This window comes from Ahaetulla prasina, chromosome 3 (genome assembly GCF_028640845.1).
Source record: "Ahaetulla prasina isolate Xishuangbanna chromosome 3, ASM2864084v1, whole genome shotgun sequence".
Taxonomy (NCBI): Eukaryota; Metazoa; Chordata; class Lepidosauria; order Squamata; family Colubridae; genus Ahaetulla; species Ahaetulla prasina.
The window spans coordinates 36117909-36142179 of NC_080541.1; positions in this window are offsets into that span (position 1 = coordinate 36117909).

The following is a 24271-nucleotide window of genomic DNA, read 5'->3' on the forward strand; positions in this document are numbered from 1 at the left end:
TAGGACTCCTCTCAATTTCTTTTTCATTGACAGTTCTACAAAAGCCTGCAAAATTCTGTCTATCCTGTGTTGATATACGGTTTGAAATAAAAAATAATGCCTTTTTCATTTTGGTGGTAGGAGAAATCCTTGAAAGATTTTTGAGGAATCCATCATCTGTTTGTCTATCTTTCTATCTATCTATCTATCTATCTATCTATCTATCTATCTATCTATCTATCTATTGGACAATCCATGCCCTGTTGGATCATCCTTTCAAACATATTGCCTCACCTAAACAGAGAAACAGAATGACTAAGGGTCAGCAAAATGCAGCAGGAACAGGAACAACTTTATTATATATATATAGCTTATATATACGTGTCAATGACTACGTCAGCTTCAACCGCAATAATACACAAGCACACAATAGATACAAACTTAAGGTAAACCACTCCAAACTCGATTGCAGAAAATACAACTTCAGCAACAGAGTGGTCCATGCCTGGATGCACTACTTGACTCTGTGGTTTCATCCCCAAACTAAACTAAACTAAAGTTATATAACTTTAACCTTAGACTGTCTACTGTTGACCTCACCCCATTCCTAAGAGGTCTGGAAGGGGCATCCATAAGCGCATCTACATGACTACCCTTCCTGTCCTACTGTCTCCATTCATTTGTCCCCATTTCTTGTATTCATAATCATGTTTATATTTATATCTGTTACCTTATACATGCTTGACAAAAATAAATAAATAAATAATACAAAATAAACTTCTAACTTCCTGCTAAAATTTCCTATTCAGTTTATTTGTGAGAATCTAGCAGGAAGCATCTGCAATTTTCCTTCCTTCCTTCCTCCCTCCCTCCTCCCTCCCTTGAATTCCTTTTCAGTTCCCTATTTACTTTGCTTGTGGGAAGCTTTCAGGGATAAAATCAGTGGACAAGCATTAGTACCACTTTATAATGCCCTGATAAGAGCACATTTGCTTGGAATATTGCATCCCGTTTGGATTTGCCATGATATAAAAAGAGAAAAGCAACAAAGATGATTAGGAACTAGAGGCTAAAAAATATGAAGAACGGTTGCAGGAATTAGGTATGTCTAGTTTAATGAAAAGAAGGACTAGGAGTTACAGGATAGGAGTGTTCCAATATTTAAGGGGCTTCCACAAAGAAGAGAGGAGGTCAAGCTATTTTCTAAAACGCCTAAGGCAGAAAAAGCAATGGATGGAAACTAATCAAGGAGAGAAGCAACCTAGTACTGAGAAGAAATTTCCTGACAGTTAAAATAATAAATCAGTGGAACAACTTGCCTCCAGATGCTGTGGGTGCTCCAACACTGGAGATATTTAAGAAAACGTTGGACAGTTTTTTGTCTGAAATATTATAGGCTTTCCTGCTTGAGCAGGGGGTTGGTCTAAAAGATCTCCAAGGTCCCTTCCAACTCTGTTAGACCAGCAGGAAGTTACAAATCCAAATCCAGCAGGCAGCAAACTGCTGCCAGGTGAGAAAGGGAGGGCTGTGCAGGGTACAGTCAGGAATGGTTTAGGGGATACACAAAAGGTGCTATGTGAATTGGGAAGGGTGTGGGTGGGGGCATGTACTAGAGATGCAATGCAGGTTGAGTAGGATGCACAGCAGGTGACACAGGTAAAGAAATGTGTGTGTGTGTGTGTGTGTGTGTGACAGGGTGGGTAAGGGCTGAAGGAGTGTCTTTCTTTAAAATCAGAATTTGCCCTTGTCATACTTTTATAGGACTCCTCTCAATTTCTTTTTCATTGACAGTTCTACAAAAGCCTGCAAAATTCTGTCTATCCTGTGTTGATATACGGTTTGAAATAAAAAATAATGCCTTTTTCATTTTGGTGGTAGGAGAAATCCTTGAAAGATTTTTGAGGAATCCATCATCTGTTTGTCTATCTTTCTATCTATCTATCTATCTATCTATCTATCTATCTATCTATCTATCTATCTATCTATCTATCTATCTGGTACTTCTGGTAATTACATCAAGGCAGCTTTCTTGACAATGTTACAGATGTGGCTTGTCACTTCTGTAATTTTTTCTCACTTTCTTGGAAATAAACAGTCAAAATAATAATTTACACTTTCTCCAGTGACATTTTACAGACCTCAGAATGCCCTCTGAACATGCCACCAACAAAATTAGCGATAAACTGTCTGGTCATTTTGAACTGGGTAATACAAAAACAGTATTCCCCGTTAGGCTTTATCTATTTTATTTTTTTAAAAAAATAAAAACAAACCTTCCCAAAATTGCAGTTAAAACTGTAAATCATCACTCTGATCATATATGTGAAAGAATCCTTCCAGTTGTACATCAGGATCCCCTTGTAATGCTGCTTTGATTCTTCCCTTAGAGTTAACATTTTGGGCATTTAAATTAGTTTTTTAAGGGATGTTTTTAATTATTGTGTGTATTTATATTTTATCTGCCTGTTCACCGCCCTGAGTCCTTCGGGAGAAGGGCGGTATACAAATTAAAATATTATTATTATTATTATTTGGCCTCTGGTTTCTTCTTTCTTTTGTGGAAGTCTTCTAAGAAAAGAAAACTTGAACTATGGTTCAAATTGATCAGGAGTGTCTTCAGGATTAGGGTCAAAAAAAGTCAAGATGACAGCCACAGCCATATGATGAAAGCTCTGTCCCACTTTTTATGTGTGCTATAACTACATGGTGGTAGTCATCGTCTATTTCCCTGCAGACACCCCCACCCACATCCAAGATAGATTCACTCTTATTTTCACTTGATTCAACAAATATGGTTTTCATTCTGTCTTGTTTAATGACTTGTTGGTTACTATCTGGCTAACTCAAATCTTAAAATTAAACATTGATTACTACAGCACTTCCTGGCAGGCACAAGTAACCAGATCCACATGTATAGGATTCAAGCCAACTACCATTTGTCTGAAATATTATAAGGTTTCTTGCTTAAGCAGGAGGTTGGTCAAGAAGGCCTCCAAGATCCCTTCCAACTTTCTTTTCTTTTCTATTCTATTCTATTCTATTCTATTCTATTCTATTCTATTCTATTCTATTCTATTCTATTCTATTCTATTCTATTCCAGTCCATGGAATCTTCCCAGACTGTCAGCTTTTAACTGGGAACCTATAGATAAGGGTCAATGAAGTTTAAGGGTAGATCAGTTGTCAATCTGTTGCACCTGCACAATTATTCGAGGCTAATTTCGTGCTTGAAGCCTCCTACGCTTAACTGGGTATTTCCCAAAATTTCCCATCAATACCATTTAGCTAAAGTAAAGGAGTTAGCTGGTAATGCCTTCTGCTTGCTAGTGTATTCTTCAACTCATTGGGAGCAAATAAAAAATATGATGGGAATCCACATAATGCTCAGAACAAGTAGTAATTAAGACATTAGATTCAAAGAAAGGGGCTCACATTTAACCTCAAATCATCAGTCTAAACTGACCATTTAGAAACAAAAGGATCAAGAAGGAAAGCCTTTTCTTCTGTAGCACCTGCCTATTGGAATATATTCCCACCAGAGGTAAGATCCAATCTCACCCTTTTGGTCTTCCAGAAAAGCCTTAAATCTAACTCTGCTGTCTGCTCTCTGGGCCCTGATGAGGTGCTCTATGCTGAGGGGGCTAGAGAAAAAATCCCTCTCCCCATGTTACCATTCTCTTGGTTGGTTGTTTCTATTTAACCTTGTTAATCTTAATCTCTATGCTACCTTTTTATAATTTTGTAAACAGCCTAGAGTTGTTTCAACAGCGATATGAGTGGCAGAGAAGATTAATTAAATAAATAAATCATTATTTACAGTTGGAATGCTGATGGATTTACAAAGGTCCTTTTACATACACTATGAACTAAAGCAGCAGGTGAGTTTAGCCACTAACTCTTCTTGGTCCTTTAGTCAAGAAAGCTTTTCTCAAGTACTTTGCCTTTGGGGCTTATTGGAAAGATCACATGCATCCATTTTTATTTTTAAACTAATTAAAGGCAAGGTCTTCCAGAATATTTAGAAAGCTATTGAAATGCAGATGTGTTTATAATTTCCATTTGCATATTTTGTTTGTGTTCTAATACTGTATCTTATTATTTGGAAAATATTACTTATTTATTTAAGAATGAAATTAGGCCCTCAATTCACATTTATTGTCAGTAGATATAGCCAGTCAACCTACAGGCCAAATATATTACGTAGTTTGATTATTAGCTGGGAGGTATGCATTTATCTGTAAGGAGCAAAATGCAATGTACTCATTTTCTGCTTTTAAAATGTGCACTGCTATCCTTCCATGTTCAAAAAGCATTCTGAGTCCCATTGATTTGCATTAATTTAAACAAACGCCTGATTTTAAAATAAATAATTAAATACCTCCCAATGGTGGTTGTATTTATTTATGTGCTACTTTTTGCATTTAAGACATAGAATAAAGCCATGTCTATTGATGAAAGGTTCCTCTGGTTTACCTCTGAAAGGAAATTTTATTGACAGTAGTCCATTTCTGTCTCTCTGTCTCACGCACATGCACGTAAACACACAGACGCACACAGTGCCATAGACAGCACACAAAAGAAAGATGCAGGTTAAATACAAGGGGTTATGAAGCAGAAGCTGCTTAGACAGCATGCATCCCCGGGAGTTGGGAATAATCGTGCAACTTCTAGAATTATTATTATTATTATTATTATTATTATTATTATTATTATTATTATTATTATTATTATTAATAATAATAATAATAATAATAATAATAATAATGTTTTAATTTGTATACCGCCCTTCTCCCGAAGGACTCAGGGCGGTGAACAGCCAAAATAAAATACAAAAGGAGCAATACATACAATACTAAGAACCACCCTTAAAAAACTTATTCAAATGGCCAAATTTAAAATACAATAACACCCTATAAAATTGACAAAAATTTAAAACCCAAATTTAAAATCAAATTAAAAATTTTAAAAATCAAGCCAGTCCAGCAAGGCGGAATAAATAGGTTTTAAGTTCGCGGCGAAAGGTCCTAAGGTCAGATAGTTGTCGAAGTCCAGGGGGAAGTTCGTTCCACAGGGTAGGAGCCCCCACAGAGAAGGCCCTCCCCCTGGGGGCTGCCAGTCAACACTGTTTGGCTGACGGCACCCTAAGGAGTCCCTCTCTGTGAGAACACACCGGTCGTTGGGAGATAGAGGATGGCAGTAGACGGTCCCGTAAGTATCCTGGTCCTAAGCCATGGAGCGCTTTAAAGGTAGTAACCAATACCTTGAAGCGCACCCTGAAGACAACAGGTAGCCAGTGCAGTCTGCGCAGGATAGGTGTTACATGGGAGCTCCGAACTGCTCCCTCAATAACCCGCGCAGCCGCATTCTGGAATAACTGGAGTCTCCGGATGCTCTTCAAGGGGAGCCCCATGTAGAGAGCACTGCAATAGTCCAAGCGAGAGGTAACGAGAACATGAGTGACCGTGCATAGGGCATCCCGGTCCAGGAAGGGACGCAACTGGTGGATCAGGTGAACCTGATAAAAAGCTCTCCTGGAGACGGTCGTCAAATGGTCTTCAAAGGACAACCACCCATCCAGGAGCATGCCCAAGTTGCACACCCTTTCCATTGGGGCCAATGACTTGCCCCCAACAGACAGCCGCAACTGCAGCTGACTGTACTGGGGTGCCGGCATCCACAGCCACTCTGTCTTGGAGGGATTAAGCTTGAGCCTGTTTCTCCCCATCCAGACCCGTACGGCTTCCGTAGGGCCGTGGTAGCTTAGGCTGTAAGAAGCCTGTTATTAAAACACAGCAGCCTGCAATTACTGCAGGTTCAAGCCCAGCCCAAGGTTGACTCAGCCTTCCATCCTTTATAAGGTAGGTAAAATGAGGACCCAGATTGTTGGGGGGGCAATAAGTTGACTTTGTAAATATACAAATAAAATGAGACTATTGCCTTATACACTGTAAGCCGCCCTGAGTCTTCGGAGAAGGGCGGGATATAAATGTAAAAAAAAAAAGAAAGAAAAACACCGGGACAGTACTTTGATAGCTTCGTTGGGGTGGCCTGAGGTGGAAAAGTACACTGCGTGTCATCAGCGTACAGTTGGTACCTCACCCCAAAACCACTGATGATCTCGCCCAGTGGCTTCATATAGATGTGGAACAGGAGGGGCGAGAGAATCGATCCCTGCGGCACCCCAAACATGAGGCACCTCGGAATCGATCTCTGCCCCCCTGTCAACACCGTCTGCGTCCGGTCAGAGAGGTAGGAGGAGAACCACCGATAAACGGTGCCTCCCACTCCCAAACCCTCCAACCGGCGCAGCAGGATACCATGGTTGATGGTGTCGAAAGCCGCTGAGAGGTCTAATAGGACCAGGGCAGAGGAGTAACCCTTATCCCTGGCCCTCCAGAGATCATCCACAAACGCGACCAAAGCCGTCTCAGTACTGTATCTGGGCCGGAAGCCGGACTGGAACGGGTCTAGATAGACAGTTTCATCCGGGTACTGGGGTAATTGACGTGCCACCGCACTCTCTACAACCTTCGCCGTAAAACGAAGGTTGGAGACTGGACGGTAATTTCCTAAAACAGCTGAGTCCAGGGAAGGCTTCTTGAGAAGAGGTCTCATCATCGCCTCTTTCAAGGCAGCGGGAAAGAACCCCTCCCGCAAAGAAGCATTTGTAATTCCCCGGAGCCAGCCTCGTGTCACCTCCTGCGTGGCCAGCACCAACCAGGAGGGGCACAGGTCCAGTAAACATGTGGTGGCATTCAACCTTCCCAGCAGCCTGTCCATGTCCTCGGGAGTCACAGGGTCAAAACTATCCCAAACAGTCTCAACAAGACGGGTCTCGAAACTCTCTCCTGGATCTATCCAATTTTGATCCAATCCATCCCGGAGCTGAACGATTTTATCGTATAGATAACCGTTAAACTCCTCGGCACGCCCTTGTAATGGGTCCTCCCACCCCTCCTGTTGAAGGAGAGAGCAGGTCACCCGAAACAGGGTGGCCGGGCGGTTATCTGCCGACGCAATGAGGGAGGAAACGTAAGAACGCTTCACATCCCTCAATGCCACTAGGTAGGTCCTACTATAGGACCTAACTAGTGTCCGGTCAGCCTCAGAACGGCTGGATCTCCAGGCACTCTCTAGGCGTCTTCTCCGTTGTTTCATCTCCCTCAGCTCCTTGGAGAACCAAGGAGCTGGTTGAGACCTGCGCCGGGTCAGAGGCCGCAAAGGCACGACACAGTCCAAAGCTCCAGCCGCAGCCTGTTCCCAGGCCATGACTAGTTCTTCAGTCGTGCCACGGGCCAGATTCTCGGGTAACGGCCCAAGCTCCGTCAGGAACCTCTCTGGGTCCATCAGGCGCCTGGGACGGAACCAACGCATAAAACCAACGCATATAAAATCATTTCCATGACTGCTAGAATAGCTGAAAAGAAGTGTCCAAATATTCTTGGACAGACTGATTTAACAGTGGAATAGGCAGCCTATAACCTATGGGCCTTGGGGCACCTCAATTATTTTCTCTCTCCTTGTAGCTTCCTGAGATCACATCACCGAAGCATGGTGGCAAAACATCAAATAGCATCACTGCAATTTCCTATTGTTGGAGAAAACAGAAAGTAAAAGGAATGTGGAAAATATCTTGAATAGCTTGAAAATATTTTTTTTTTTTTAATGACTCAAATCCTCATAAATGGAAACAATGAGCCCATCCTTTCTGGTTGACCTTTTCATAAAAATCATTTCATTCTTTTTCTATATATCAGCCTACATTCTCTTATTTCATAACATTTTGGTTTCCGTTATTGGAAGATTCCACACTTTACATTTCAGTGAATCAGTCACTGTAATGCATTAGATAAATACTTGAAATAACAGTGAATGAAAAGAATGCAGAGAAGTTAGAAGTGTACAAAATAACATTTATTTTATTGAGTCATGAACTTTATTGAAGTAAAGAATAATAAGATAAGGGATCTGTAGTTCAAGCTTATATTTCTTGAAATTCATCAGTGTCTTATATATAATTATTAGTTTCTTCCTTTTAACTTTTTTATTTTGGATGTTCTTCAACCATTTTCAAAGTTGAAATGATATCTCTTGTTTATCAAAGAATCAGAGAAACAGTAATAAGATTGCCAATACTTAGAAGTTTTATTAAATTACTCAATGTCAGTGAGTAATTGAGAGTTGCAGACCCAAAGCATTTATTAGTCTTAAGATCATGGAATACTGAAACTCAAGTAATTAATAGAAAGCCCAGGGCAGCCTTTTTATTTTAGGAAATATCAGATTGTCTACTGTCATTTCAGCCTTCCACATTAATGTAAAGGGCATTAATCTTTTTTTCTTTCTCACTTTTCAGCTTGCACATTGTGTACTGAATTAGAAGGATGTTTAGTTTTTATAGATGAAGTCTGACTATGCTTGTATTGTGAGCAAGAAAAATACATTACATTTCTAGAATGGAACCATTTCTACAATGATTTTATGGAGTAACAACTCTGGTCTTAAACTAAGTGGCAACTAAAATCCTATGCTATATATGTTTGCCTTTGAGCTGATTGATATCTGATATTATTATTATAAGCCATTTATATGTATCTGTATAATTGTTCAATTGATATGACTATTAAAAATATTTGAAAAATAGTATGGGAAAAGGAGAAACTGTGGGTAAAATGTCTTGTGTATAGTTAGAATGTAACTACAGTTGGATGTATTTAACTGAAACTTAAAAAAAAGAATAATTCTAAAAACTAGAGGAAGCAATTAGAGAAAAATTGACTTCCTCTCAGAAATGTGATTATAAATTTGATAAAAAGAAATGCAGAGATGCAAACAAGCATTTTTAGAAACACGGGTAGTTCTAGAAACAACATGAACAATAACAAATACAAATTAAATTGAAACTTACTGCAAAATGTTGGTCTTATCCATTTTATCCTAAAATTTTAAACATCTAGTAATGTCTTGCTATTGTGATATTCTTGCCTTTTGGGGTTTTTGTACAATGATTACATTCTTAACAGAGTAAATAAAAGACAAAGGAAAACTTACTCTTACTGCGTTGAGCCAACATAGATAACGTCAGTAATACTTCAGGGCCTGTTATTAAATAATTCAATAATTTGCTGGCTTTAGATAGAATTTCCTCCATTAAAGCACATGAGGACAAACACTTAATCCACTAACTCACAGCTAAAACAGGATGCCATAAAAGCTCTTACAACAACCCCCATTGGAAAATTGAATGTATTCCAACTTCAGCTGTTCCATATTATTTATTAATTAAAGCAAGCTGCAAAGATACACTATCCTGATTTTGAAAAAAGTTCTATTTCTATTAATGTATCATTTTAATAGATCTTTTTTAAAAAAAAAATCAAATGTAGAATTTCTCTCTGATTTAATATCCTGTTGGCTTGGGATATTCACATCTCAGTGATACCCCCGACATATGTAGACCAGGGGTGTCAAACTCAATTTTATTGAGGGCCGCATGAGGGTTGTGTTTGACCTCAGGGGAGCAGGGTGGGCATGGCCAGGGTGGGTGTGACCAGCTTGCCATCGCTCATTTCAGGGGTGCCAGTGGTAGCCTGAGTGCTCTGTCAGTGAAAATGTGCTCCCAATCTCCATTTTCAACTGGGACGGCCTCCTGCAACCGTCTACCAGGGAAAACAGAGCTCAGGCAGGTGGCATGCCTGTTTTCGCTGGCAGAGGCACTGTGGGCCGATCCTTTGCTGTTTCCAGAGTAACCCCATGGGCCAAATCTAAGCACCCCACAGGCCAGATCTGGCCCGTGGGCCTTGAGTTTGACACCCCTGATGTAGACTTATCTGAGGGGGAAAAAAAACACATGCTAAATTCAGAAAAAGACAAAGTGATGCCTGTTACATTGAAAAGGAGTTTTGTCAGATTCACTAATCCTTCCCAGCAGAAAAAAAGTCCAAGGGGCATTTTATTTCAGTCTTCATTTATGATCAGAATCTAGATGATTTGGAAAGAATGGCATCTCTCAGTAGGCACACGGAGTCATTTTGTCTGATCCAAGAGCTTAAATGATGGGAGAAAAATGAGCAGGAGGGAGAAATTAAATCTTTTCCCCCCCTACCTTGTGTTGCTTCTTTCCCAACAAAGTGGGGTGAAATGTATCTGAGGATTGGGAAGTGCTGGATTAGAACAGAGTTGTGAGCTGGGACTACCAATATATTTTCCAAACCTTAGGACTGAATCAGAAAATCATGAAATCATTGTGAGGACACCCTTGGACAAGTTCCCTATTTCTAGGAGATGTACAAATTGATACAATTTAGGACTTGGACATAAATCATGTCTGCAGTCCCCTAAACTATATTTCTCTCACACGGCTTCTCATTTCCAAAAGTTAGTGTTCCTGTATTGAATACCAATTTGTCCAGAATGAATTGTTCTTTCCCTCAGGATAGTTTATGCAGAATCTGGCAGTATGTGAACTCAGAATTGCTTAATTGCTTGGAAAGATTCTGTGATAGTAGATGCATACTTTGTAATTATTGAATGGAAAGCAGAAGCAGTGAGCAAAATTATTTTATTTAGAATGACTCAAATGCAGACCCAAACTATAAAGTATGTAGCTTTTTGCAGCAGACATTGGTGCTTCTTTTCCTAAAATGCACCAATGGCCTCAAGTTATATTTGTACTTGTGAGATAAGCCAAAGACCATTACTCTGTCCTGCAGTCTATATTTTTAGAAGAGATTAAATAACCAACTCTTGCATTTTTTTTCCATCTGTGATATGAACCAATAACCCCATGAAATTGGATGAGCGCTAACCTGTGAAAAACGATTAGCCCTATGTTCTAAGATAAAAATAATAAAATATGAAAAAGGACAGTGGGGGAAATAACTCCTTTACTGTTGAAAATTAGATTTGCATTTGCCATTTTCTTGAGCAATAGACGATTAAAAAAATATGTAGCACATGAGTTTTAAAACTATCAAGAAGGAAAGGGGAAAAGTGAATTTAATTTGCCCAAACAAGAGTTTGATGAAATTATTAATTAACCTTACCTAGCCTTCCCCAATATGGTGCCCACAATAATTGGAATGTTAACTGTCATGATTGAAAAAGTTCTTACAATTATATAAAAAAAGTGCCTGAATAAACTCAGTGATTTATAGACGGGAAGTGTACTTTTTAAACTTGTAATATTCCTATTTTAGAGCTTATATTATATTTTAAATTTGTGTTCTTTTTCAAATCTCTCTTGACTCAATTTCAGGTATTTTTGTTATTCCGAACATGTACAATTTCATATAAAGTAAACAGAAATGGCCAATTCAAGTAGTTTGAGATAGGGTGAATGTAATAATAGGCTAATGTCGTCTTGCAATCAAGGATATTGGGAGGAGTCTCCCCCCAAAAAAGTTAAGATTCTCCATTTAAAAAGCTGATAAAAGCTTTTTGCTTTTTAATGTTTGTCACATGCATGGCAAACAAAAATCAGGACTTCAACTGCATGATCATGCCCTTCATATTTTTATTCATTTAATTATAATTTGATTGTTATCCCACCTTTATTATTGTTTATAGCAATAACAACCCTGTGAGGTGAAGTGGCTATGAGATAGTGAGTGGCCCACTCACCCAGCTGGTTTTCATATGTAAAGCAAGGGGTCTAGAACTCATGAAATCCTACTTTCTAATCAAATGCCTTAACCCAGGAGTTTCACATTGGGCCCGATTCATCACACGCAGGGCACACCCATCCCAGCTCTGCAAAGGGAAAAACGTCGCAATACGTCACGTGATGGCAACGTGATGCCACGAGTTTGACACCTGTGCCCTAACTACTAGACCAAATTGATGTCACCATATTGCAATACTTTTTTAGATTCAGGTACATTTGAAGAAAATCATTGGAGGCATATAGTATTTTGCAAAATTTGGCTTTATTTACAAATATACAGGTTGAAAATCCTGGAGGTAGAATTTAAGAACTTCACGAAATGTGAGTTTCTATGTGTTTATCTCAGGCTGCTAAAAAAATCGAGACTGCTGCCCTCCAAAATGTTTATAGAACCCCAAGTTTTCTTCTTTATCACTTCTCCTGTATCCTACTCTCAAACTGCTGGTAATGGTTCTTTCTACACAGACATCATGTAGAAAGATTACTAGTTAATCTACTTAGCTAAACTACTTATCTAGTAATGGGACGACATATAGATATGTTTCCATACTTTTTAACTCTTCAGAAAACCTAATGTTGTTTCCATAGAAATGGTATTCTTTGTAATAGAAAATGTGTATCACAACTTTGCCAGCATCATTAAAGATTTCTATGTATTCCCTTGGCCATCTCTCATACAACACTTTCCAATATCCCAACAATATGCTTTTAAAAAATAATCATCCTAATGGCAACCATATGGTAACTAGCCATAAACTTGCAACATGGGAGGTCAAAGTCTAGGTAGACCTAAAATATATTAGTCCAATGGATTAGTTCAACAATCCCTGATCAGTGGCACAGCTGTGGAATAAGCAATTGCTTCTCCCTGCCATCAATTTCTTTATTTAAGAGCTAAAACACCTGGTATTCTGCTGTATCCAGATGTTTGGTAACAATCACCACTCATGAGATGTTGGGGCGGGGGGAGGTGATATGTTACTTAGAAAGAAGAAAACCATATGTATTCTGCAGGAGATCCTACCATTCATCTTTGTTGCCTCTGCGTAGATAAGCTGGCTTTTGGGACTGTTTAAATCCAACAGCTCTCTTAAATAGAGGCTGTGAGTAACTAGATGATAATTCATTAAAAACCAGCCTAGGCACCATAGAGAGATTAAAATGATATATTTGTATTAAGAGTTTGCATTTTGTGACTGACATTTGAAGCTGCTGATTGCAATTGTTTAAACAATGTAGACAAGCTATATTTGCAAACTGTTACTGTAATAAAAATAAAGGTTCCTAAGTACATGAGCAGTAATGTGCAGAAATAACTTTAATTAAATATAAAGCATTCTATCTAATATGTCTCTAGTGTAACTAAGGATCATTATGCATAACACTATAAAATCTGGGTCTGCCTTCAGTGTCATATTAAACTGACTTATTAGAAAGAGATATTCAAATCCAGGTGAGGTCGATGCTCTAGAGAACATTGGTAATGCCAGAAGAGTGAAGTTTATGTCAATACCAAAATGTTATACAAACCAACACTCATCACAGCATTCAAACATGGTTTCTATTTCACTGGTTAATAGCCCCAGAGCCTATAAAAGCAAGGATCTTCAGCCTTCCATACATCCATGGCAAGAGAGTGATGAGACGGTACCCAGGATGTAAAGAGAAACCTGAAAGTAAAGTCTTCTAATGTGGCAGACAATAAACCAGTGGTGGGATTGAGAACTACCAGAAGTACAGGCAGGATTTCGTAGAGGCAGAGGAACTAGAGATCAAATTGCCAACATGTGCAAAAGTTGGCTTGAAACTCAACATTAAGAAAACTAAAATCATGGCATCTGGCCCTCTTAATTCCTGGCAGGTAGATGGAGAAGAAATGGAGGTAGTGACAGATTTTATTTTCCTGGGCTCCAAGATCTCCGCAGATGGGGACTGTAGCCAAGAAATTAAAAGATGCTTGCTCCTGGGGAGGAAAGCTATGGCAAATCTAGACAGTGTACTAAAAAGCAGAGGCATCACCCTGCCAACAAAAGTGCGTATAGTCAAGGCTATGGTTTTCCCAGTTGCAATGTGTGGCTGTGAAAGTTGGACCATAAGGAAGGCTGAACGCCAAAGAATTGAGGCCTTTGAACTCTGGTGCTGGAGAAGACTCCTGTGAGTCCCTTGGACTGCAAGGTGAACAAACAAGTCAGTCCTAGAGGAGATCAACCCTGACTGCTCTTTAGAAGGCCAGATCTTGAAGATAAAACTGAAATATTTTGGCCACCTAATGAGAAGGAAGGACTCACTGGAGAAGAGCCTAATGCTGGGAAAGATTGAGAGCAAAAGAAGATGGGGACGACAGAGAACGCGGTGGGTGGATGGAGTCACTGAAGCAGTAGGCATGAGTTTAAATGGACTCCAGAGGTAGAGGAGAGGAAGGCCTGGAGGAACATTGTCCATGGGGTTGCGATGGGTCGGACATGACTTTGCAACTAACAATAACAAATAGTCCGAAAAATTTGGTAATCTGTGGAAATGCCAGTAATTAATCTGAAATATTTTTATACATTAAATCTATGTTTTAGCACAGATCTTGAGGTTAGCATCTTGATATCACAAGTGCTGGGATGCTTGCTGCAACCCAGCTTCATACCGTTAAATAAAAACAAATATTTTTGAATGGTTGAAGCCTGAGAAGACTGACAGATTGTATAAAACTTCAGTGTTCACATGCAAGAATCTACAGTTTTTGAAAGCTTCAAATATAATCTCATTGTATCTTAAAAAGGAAGTTTCATGCGATTTTAAACGAATTTTGGGGCATGATCTTTGGCCTTCTTCCTGCTAATGGGTCCTCCATTAGTCAGGCATTCACAAGAACAAATAAAGACCTTGAATTTTATTTTCAGATCCCAGTTAAATATTCAAAGATAATGTTAATTTTTGTTTACAACTGGGAAGATGACTATGCAATGAGTGGAAATTCACAGATTCCCATTGGCTGCCTTGTACCTAAATAAGTGCTAGAACAGGGGTCTCCAACCTTGGCAACTTTAAGCCTGTTGGACTTCAACTCCCAGAATTCCCCAGCCAGCTTTGCTGATTGCTGGGAGTTGAAGTCTGCCGGGCTTAAAGTTGCCAAGGTTGGAGACCCCTGTGCTAGAATATATTTCCTTCATCCAACTTAATGAGAATTGGGAATCTAATTTTCTCTGACCAACATTAACATACCATATTTGTGTTTGTTCACTTCTTTACTGTATCTAAATATGCTGTCATCTTGCTTTTATAATAGCTATGAACAATATATGCGAAAATATTAATATATTATTAATATATTATATAATATATCATTAATATATCATTATAAAACAGATTCTTTACTAGGCTGAATGCCCACATAAAAAAACAAACTATGTAAAGAACTATGTTCAAAAATAAATCTTACTGTTCAGTTTATTGATCATGCATTACTTGCTAACCCTTATTTTGACAGTATATAAAAGCTGAATTAAAATATTCCATACCCCAATGTGGACCACACAGATTTATAGCTATGCTAAATCTGATAACCCCAGAGGCCTTGTTTGTTTTCAGTTGTGCTGTAGCAAATAGTGTTTGAATTACTATTTGTGAATAGGAAGAGAAGTCTATTGTCCAAATAACTGAATCCTTTACAACTTCTTCGTGTATCTGTTAATAGCTATGCTTCATTTTCCTCATCAGACTGGCACCACACTTTGAACAAAACATAAGCTTAAATGATTGCTATATGTAGTATCTAGTATTGAGTCATCATTTATAAGCATTTACTATTAACTAGCAATAGCACTTAGGCTTATATACTGCTTCACAGTGCTGTACAGCCCTCTCTAAGTGGTTTACAGCATTGTTGCCCTCAACAAGCTGGGTCCTCATTTTACTGACCTCGGAAGGATGGAAGGCTGAGTCAACCTTGAGCCTGGTGAGATTCAAACTGCTGGCAGCCAGCAGCCAGCAGAAGTAACCTGCAGTACTACATTCTAACCACTACGCCACCATGGCTCAAGGTAACTGTATGTATGAAGAAATATGATAGATATAGAATTTCCTAAAGGATTAGAATAGAATTTTTTTTTTGGCCAAGTGTGATTGGACACACAAGGAATTTGTCTTGGTGCATATGTTCCAGTGTACATAAAAGAAAAGATACGTTCATCAAGGTACAACATTTACAACACAAATGATGGTCAATATATCAATATAAATCATAAGGATTGCCAGCAAAAAAGTTACAGTCATACAGTCATAAGTGGAAAGCGATTGGTGATGGGAACTATGAGAAGATTAATAGTAGTGCAGATTTAGAAAATAGTTTGACAGTGTTGAGGGAATTATTTGTTTAGCAGAGTGATGGCCTTCGGGAAAAAACTGTTCTTGTGTCTAGTTGTTCTGTTGTGCAGTGCTCTATAGCAATGAATATATGAAAAAATTAGATTCATTACAAGAACTGAGAACACACTCATCATTTCAATCTCACTATTATACTTTTAATTGTATTTCTACAGCAATTCATGATTTGGACATAAGTGTATTAAAAAGGTAAAGGTAAAGGTTCCCCTTGCACACATGTGCTAGTCGTTCCCGACTCTAGGGGGGGCGCTGCTCATCTCCATTTCAAAGCTGAAGAGCCAGGACTATCCAAAGATATCTCCATGGTCATGTGGCCAAAGGTGCACTGAAGACTGTTACCTTCCCACCAAAGGTGGTCCCTATTTTTCTACTTGTATTTTTTACGTGCTTTGAACTGCTAGGTTGACAGAAGCTGGGACAAGTAACAGACAAAATAAATGTATTAGAGGGGGCATGATTGCAAGGGATTTGGGAGGCCTGCAGAGTGCTCCTGGGGACGGGGACGGGGGGCAAAAATGATTCCATTTTTGCAAAAAATGGGCCAATTTTTGGCCTTCCAACCCCCCATGCATCGCATTTTTGCCCTCCCCAGCCCCCAGGAGCACTCTGCAGGCCTCCCAAACTCTCTGTGCACCCCATTTTTTCCATCGGTTCTGCAACCCAACAAGAAAGACACAGACTTCAGAGGATAATTAGAACTGCAGAAAAAATAATTGCTACCAACCTGCCTTTCATTGAGAACCTGTATACTGCACGAATCAAGAAAAGGGCCGTGAAAATATTTACAGATCCCTCACATCTAGGACATAAACTGTTTGAACTCCTACCCTCAAAACGACGCTATAGAGCACTGCACACCAGAACAACTAGACACAAGAACAGTTTTTTCCCGAAGGCCATCACTCTGCTAAATAATTAATTCCCTCAACACTGTCAAACTATTTACTAAATCTGCACTACTATTAATCTTCTCATCGTTCCCATCACCAATCGCTTTCCACTTATGACTGTATGACTGTAACTTTTTTGCTGGCAATCCTTATGATTTATATTGATGTATTGACCATCATTTGTGTTGTAAATGCTGTACCTTGATGAACGTATCTTTTCTTTTATGTACACTGAGAACATATGCACCAAGACAAATTCCTTGTGTGTCCAATCACACTTGGCCAATAAAAATTCTATTCTATTCTATTCTATTCTATTCTATTTTTGCGAAAAACTGGCCTGTTTTTGGCAAAAACTGGATGTGCGGGCAAGGTTTTGGGAGGCCAAAAATAGCTGTATTTGGTGTATAAGACACACCAACATTTCCACCTTCTTTTAGGGTGGAAAAAAGTGTGTCTCATACTCTGAAAAGTACAGGTATGTGCCATTGTAGGCTCATAAATTTAATGAATAAATAAATGTGTATTATTGTATTATTTGATGTTTGGAATGAGAAAAAAAAAGGAATAATCTCCAGCTATCACTGCTGGATTTCAGTTGCTATTGCAAAACCATTATTAAAGTATTGGTGTTTACATGACCTTTTTTGGACCACTGAAATTAAACAAAGAGACCCTGTGTATTTGCATTGTTTCTCATTCTTTTGTTTGCCAGGTTCTGCTATTGGCATTGAAAGTAATAAGTACAAACAACAATGTGGACTTATTTTAAGCAGAAAGCATGAGTCAGTATTATGCCTTATTGGTGCAAGTAGATGATTTCCCTGAAAGTTTAATTTATTTCTCCAGTGTTACAAGGAAAATATATCTATAGTCATAATAAGAATAATATTACATGTCATACTATCAAACCAGAAGAAAATAGAATTTTTTTTCAGTTTCTCAGATGAAATACTGACTCTTTTACCTGAGAGCCAGTCTGCATAAGGTTTCATTCCGAACAGAAGGTCACACTTGGTTTTTAATTGGTATAACAGGACCAAATTCCAAAAGGAAGTGAAGGCAGCCAGGATAAAATCTAAATTTGATTTGATATACTTTTAATTACATTGAAATTAAATAATGAAGTAACTAATTCCATTTTGTTGTGGTAAATACTCAACTGGACTATTGTCCAATTTGTTTGCTCATTTACTAAATATATTTTTATACTGATCAAATCAAACAACAGGCAATTTACAATATGGTTTAACTCAATCAAGAGTTTTAAAAAAATGATTTTAAAATCTGAAAGACATAAATACACATGGCTGTCAAATAATCAAATATTCATCTTTGTACAGTGTACAAATATTTAATGCAAATATTTGTCTTTGAGAAAAACTTTTGGGGATCGCTGGAGCAATACTCAAAATTTTGGGAGGTTACATTCTATACATTGGTACTAAAACACTTTTGGCATTATGGAAATAAGCTGGCCCTTTTGGCATAATCAGAAACTTCTGCTTTCATTTTATATTAAGTACATTTTAGTGTGCCATTTGCCTTCTAAATTATGTCTAATCTTAATTAGAATTAATAGGGACAAGTCAGGACATGTCAAGTTAATGGATTTGAACATTATAATTTGAACGTTTCATTTTCACTTACCATACGATTGACATTTTTCCAGATTTCAAACCTCTATCATCTGTCTGTCCGTCCGTCCGTCCATCCATCCATCCAATTTCTATAGACATCTAGCTCAACCAATTCTGGGTGGCTACCAAGTGACTAGAGAGCTTGGTAGCAACAATGCACATAATAATAGCATAACATAAACCTCACCCTTATGAAATCCTGGCAGGTGATGCACATATAAAATCTGTGTCTTTTGACTCATGGCCCATTTTTTTCTCCTGGTGGATGCCTGCAAGCACAAGATCAAAGGGAAGACTAAGATTATTTTTCTAACAGTTCACCTAAAATTGTCCATTAATTCTACTGTGTAGATTTGGTTCTGGGCCTAAGATGGTGTAAAAAGTAGCTTCAAACGTTTTATTTATTTATTTATTTATTTTATTTATTTATTTTGTCACAACAATATATGTAACTATCATACAGAAAGGTTATATAGTATATAAAGGTATAAGTATATATATATATATATATATATATATATATATATATATATGAAGAAGAAAAGAAAAACAATAGGACAGGAATGGTAGGCACGTTTGTGCGCTTATGCACGCTCCTTATGGTCCTCTTAGGAATGGGGTGAGGTCAATAGTAGAAAGTTTTTGGTTAAAGCTTTTAGGATTATGAGAAGAGACCGCAGAGTTTTCTTGCCTTTGATCTCCATTTCCTCACCCACAAAATTTTTCTTATCATGAATGGTTTTGATAAGAGTTAGAAAAATATGAACAAAACATACAGCAGTGAGATGCTCGTGCCATTATTCTTGAGCTGCAGCTATTGGTAAACCCCACTGCTATTATTGCTAAACCACTAAACAGGCTAATGTCTGATATTATAACCCTAACCCTGGCAAAACTTTGATAATCCAGATATATTTTAAATTCAAATTGGAAAAAGAAAAATTGAAAAAGAAAAATTGAAAGTATGATGTTATGAATGAATACAAATGAATATATATTTTAGACATAAACTTTCACATTGATTCTGTGTGTGTCTAACTTGAGCCAACTTTATATGCCTATTGCCATGCACAACTCATATCCCAACAGCCATCCTTTAGTACTTTTTAGAGAATAGAAATTCCAGAAAAAACAAGTATTTTTCCTCATTCCTCTTATTTAGCCTTTTTTCATAAGAATGTAAGCTACTGTATATCAATTTCAGTATTTGTTGGCTTTAACAAGAGAAAGCAACCACCACAGATAACACATTTTGAAATTATCAAAGCCTATCATAATTTATTTTGATCTTGTTAATCTCATAATTTTATTATCAGAAAAATGCTACATTGGGTTTTTCTGTCTCATGAACGTTGAGTATTATTCCCTTTGACTTCAGCTGCAGAGTATTGCATTGCCTCAGGCCAAAATATTTTAAGACCCTGTAATTAGACCACTGTAATTTTAACTGTCAATCAATCAATCAATCAATCATCTGTCTATCAAATGTGTATGGTACTGAATCTTCTAGGTATATCACAAGCTTCCACAATATAATAAAACGTTAAAAGTACAAAATGCTAAAATATCAATTATTACAATTATTATTAATAATAAAAAATATTCATATAACAATGATCACAACCATTCTCAAAAGTCCTCTGGAAAACATAGAACATAGAATAATAGAGTTTGAAGGGACTTCGGAGGTTTTCTAGTCCAACCCCCTGCTCAAGCAGGAGTCCCTATATAACCTTAGTTTAACTTTATGAAAAATCATCCATAAGGATTCGGGTTAGGGTAAATTAGCAATTACTTAGAAATAGTCCTTCATCTTAAATAAAGAGACCATGAATTAAATGTACATTCATTTCATTTTCTTTATTGATTAGCCTTTGGGTCATATCAAAGTCCAGAGTTCCAAACACAAATTATTACTAAAATCTGATAAACACAATTTAAAATGAAATTGGAATAAAATACAATTAAAAATGATAGCTTTGATTAGCCTATAGGCCATATCAAAGCACAAGGTGCAAACACATATCGCCAATAAAATCTTATACAAACAATTTAAAATAGGAGTAGGGTAAAATACAATAGTTACAGTATAAAATGCAGTATAATTTAATACATAAATATATAAAATAGAATAAAATGACATAAAATTATATTTCAATGTCACCCTTACAATCTATCCCAATCAGTCCCACATATGCAGATCTCAACTGAACCATTTTGTTTTAAGTATTGTGCTGTGTTAAATGTTATTTTCGGGTTCTGGCTGCACATAAAGTAAGTTGTTTTGATATGGGGAACCCAATGGGTCATTCGTTTGATATATGGACCGAGATACCTGTCTCTCACTCCTTTAAACAAGCAACAGTCAAATAGGATGTAAGCCAGGTCTTCCACCTTTGCAAAGATGTTCATTGTAGGGTACAGAATGGAGTCTCCCATATCTGACCATTGTGTCAAGCTGCTCGAATCTCGCTTGCGTAAATATGTCCCTAAGATGTTTTGGCTGTTGTAACTTCAAATAGCTGTCTACTTGAAAAGTACGTTTGTATTTGCTCAGCCATTTCAAGTTACCTACCTTACTAAGGATAGCTATATCATTTTGTGTTTCTATATCCTTAATTCTTTGGGCATCTCTTTTTTTGAATTGTTCTCCTGTTGCGCAAGAGACAGGAAAGCCACAGCTTCTTACAAAATTTGTTAGTTTGGTGAGCCAGGAGATTTGTGATTGTAATTTTATTTGCTCTAGTAGACATAACTTGGGGAGTCTATCAGTCTCCATTTCATTGACTTTGCACCAGTAGTTATGTGCTCTAATTTTGAATAGTGCATGAATTGTATGAATTCCCAGTTCATCTGCTGCAGCAGATGTTCTTGGATCTCCACCCAAAATATGTCTCAAATGCTGGGATTGTGTTTGTTCTGGGACTGTGGTTGAATATAGACCAAAACCTCTGCTTTATACAAGAACATAGGGGTAACCTTAGCTTTGTATACTTTAATTAATGCAGCTAGGGACCCTGGGTAATTATGGTTCTTTAGTTTAAACAGTAATTTTGGGTGTTTCTTGTTTCTAATCTTGGAAAAGGTTATGCCTAAGTATAGAATAGAATTTAGAATAGAATAGAATAGAATAGAATTTTATTGGCCAAGTGTGATTGGACACACAAGGAATTTGTCTTGGTGCATATGCTCTCAGTGTACATAAAAGAAAAGATACGTTCATCAAGGTACAACATTTACAACACAATTGATGATCAATATATCAATATAAATCATAAGGATTGCCAGCAACAAGTTATAGTCATACAGTCATAAGTGGAAAGAGATTGGTGATGGGAACTATGAAACGATTAATAGTAGTGCAGATTCAGTAAATAGTCTGACAGTGTTGAGGGAATTATTTGTTTAGCAGAGTGATGGCCTTCGGGAAAAAACTGTTCTTGTGTCTAGTTGTTCTGGTGTGCAGTGCTCTATAGCGTCGTTTTGAGGGTAGGAGTTGAAACAGTTTATGTCCAGGATGCGAGGGATCTGCAAATATTTTCACGGCTCTCTTCTTGATTCGTGCAGTATACAGGTCCTCAATGGAAGGCAAGTTGGTAGCAATTATTTTTTCTGCAGTTCTAATTATCCTCTGAAGTCTGTGTTTTTCTTGTTGGGTTGTAGAACCGAACCAGACAGTTATAGAGGTGCAAATGACAGACTGAATAATTCCTCTGTAGAACTGGATCAGCAGCTCCTTGGGCAGTTTGAGCTTACTGAGTTGGCGCAGAAAGAACATTCTTTGTTGTCCTTTTTTAATGATGTTTTTGATGTTAGCTGTCCATTTGAGATCTTGCGATATGATAGAACCCAGAAATTTGAAGGTTTCTACTGTTGATACTGTGTTGTCAAGTATTGTGAGAGGTGGAAGTATGGAAGGGTTTTTCCTAAAATCTACCACCATTTCTACGGTTTTGAGTGTGTTCAGTTCCAGATTGTTTTGGTTGCACCACAAGGCTAGTCGTTCAAAAGTGTTAACCTGTTCAGTTGGTTCACTGTCTATTTGCCACCTATGTCTTTGATGCTGTTTTTTAAACACCATTATTTTCGATTTATATTTACTGAGGATTAGGGTTAGGGTAAATTAGCAATTATTTAGAAATAATCCATCTTAAATAAAGAGACCAGGAATTAAATGTTGTACATTTTGTAGGCAGATATGCTTTATTAGTGAATTACCCTTCCTGGTTATTTCTTTTGCATTTAACAAAGTCAGCCTCTTAAATTACATCGAAAACTAACTGGTATGGCACAAGCTAGCAAAACCAGGAATATGAAGATAAGCCTTCCTTTGCAAAAGGACATTGGAGCATTTGACTTCTTTCATGAATTTAATTATCAGTTTCAGGATCAAATTTAGATCTGACCTGGGTATATTCATCCCTGAAAGCAAAACTGGATTCTAAAATGAAGTGTTAATAGAGCAACTTTCTTTCAGTTTCTATTAAGTCAGTTTGTGTTATGTTCTTAACAGAAGACTATTTCTGAGTTTACTAAGTAAGAAATAATAATAGCTACAGTAAAATGATGTCATAGAAAGGGAAAAAATGTGAAAAAGATTAAATGTTTGGAATCTATAAAGGGGGATATTGTAGTTGCCATCCCTTTTGTATCAAGAACTGATGTTTCCAAACATGATTGATGATTTTACATTGCCACATTCCAAAACAAGTATTATATTTTGAAATTGGTTCTGTCCAAATCCCATAGACACTTAACATGGAGTGTTGAGCCTTTGGCACAGTGACTCAGATTTTCCAGCATGCTCTTTACACGAGTTGAAACACACTTCCTTAAAGTTGCAATCTCTTGGAAATATTCTTCCCAGTGGAGAATTGGGAAGGAGAAGTTGCAGTGTACCAATTTTAAACAAAAAGGTAATCACATCTCAACTACTAATTTAATCCATGCTCACCCTGTCCCGTTTTATCAAACAGCGTTAACATTTGTTTTAATCAAAAAGCATTATGCAAACTTTTTATAAGAAATATGGAATACACTTTCATCACTTAAAAAGGGATGAGTTGTTTGCAAACACTTACAATGTAAGTTCTTATAAGATTCCTTTCCCTGTGCTTAAACCTCCACCCAATTTATTAGGTAAAAGTCTTCAATCTTGTGATATAAAATGTGTTGACTTAGAACTGTTGGAAAATTCAACATTTAAGGCATTAGCATGTTTCTTATTGGCCAGGCTGATATCTGAAGGGCTTTCATCCTTTCCAGTTCCTGTTTCTCTTTCTTAAAATAGCCTGGGCTCTGTCTTTGTCTTACTCTTTCTGCTATCCCAAACCTGCTTCCTAAATAGTTCTTTTTCTTTCATGCAAGCATTGAGTCTTTCTCTTAATTCTTCTGATTTTATATTTTATCTCCATACACACACTTTACCATTGTGTAAAGCGCCCTGCCAACAGGAATTTTCAAAGGTTAATTACCTAATTGCTCTTCTTTAATCCTACTTACATTTCCGAACACCATCTATTTACATTTAAATAACTCTTTAACTAAATCTGCTGTAGTAAAGGCAGCTCTTTGTCTAAGCTCGGAATTAAGTGGATCAGGACTGATTAGCAGTTTCTAAATGGAAGACTTCCCAGGAATGCCAGGTTTCAGATGAGATGGGAAAGTCAAAAGGAGGCACTGGCCAGCCATTTCTGCAGTGTTGCCAAGTAAAATACAACAAA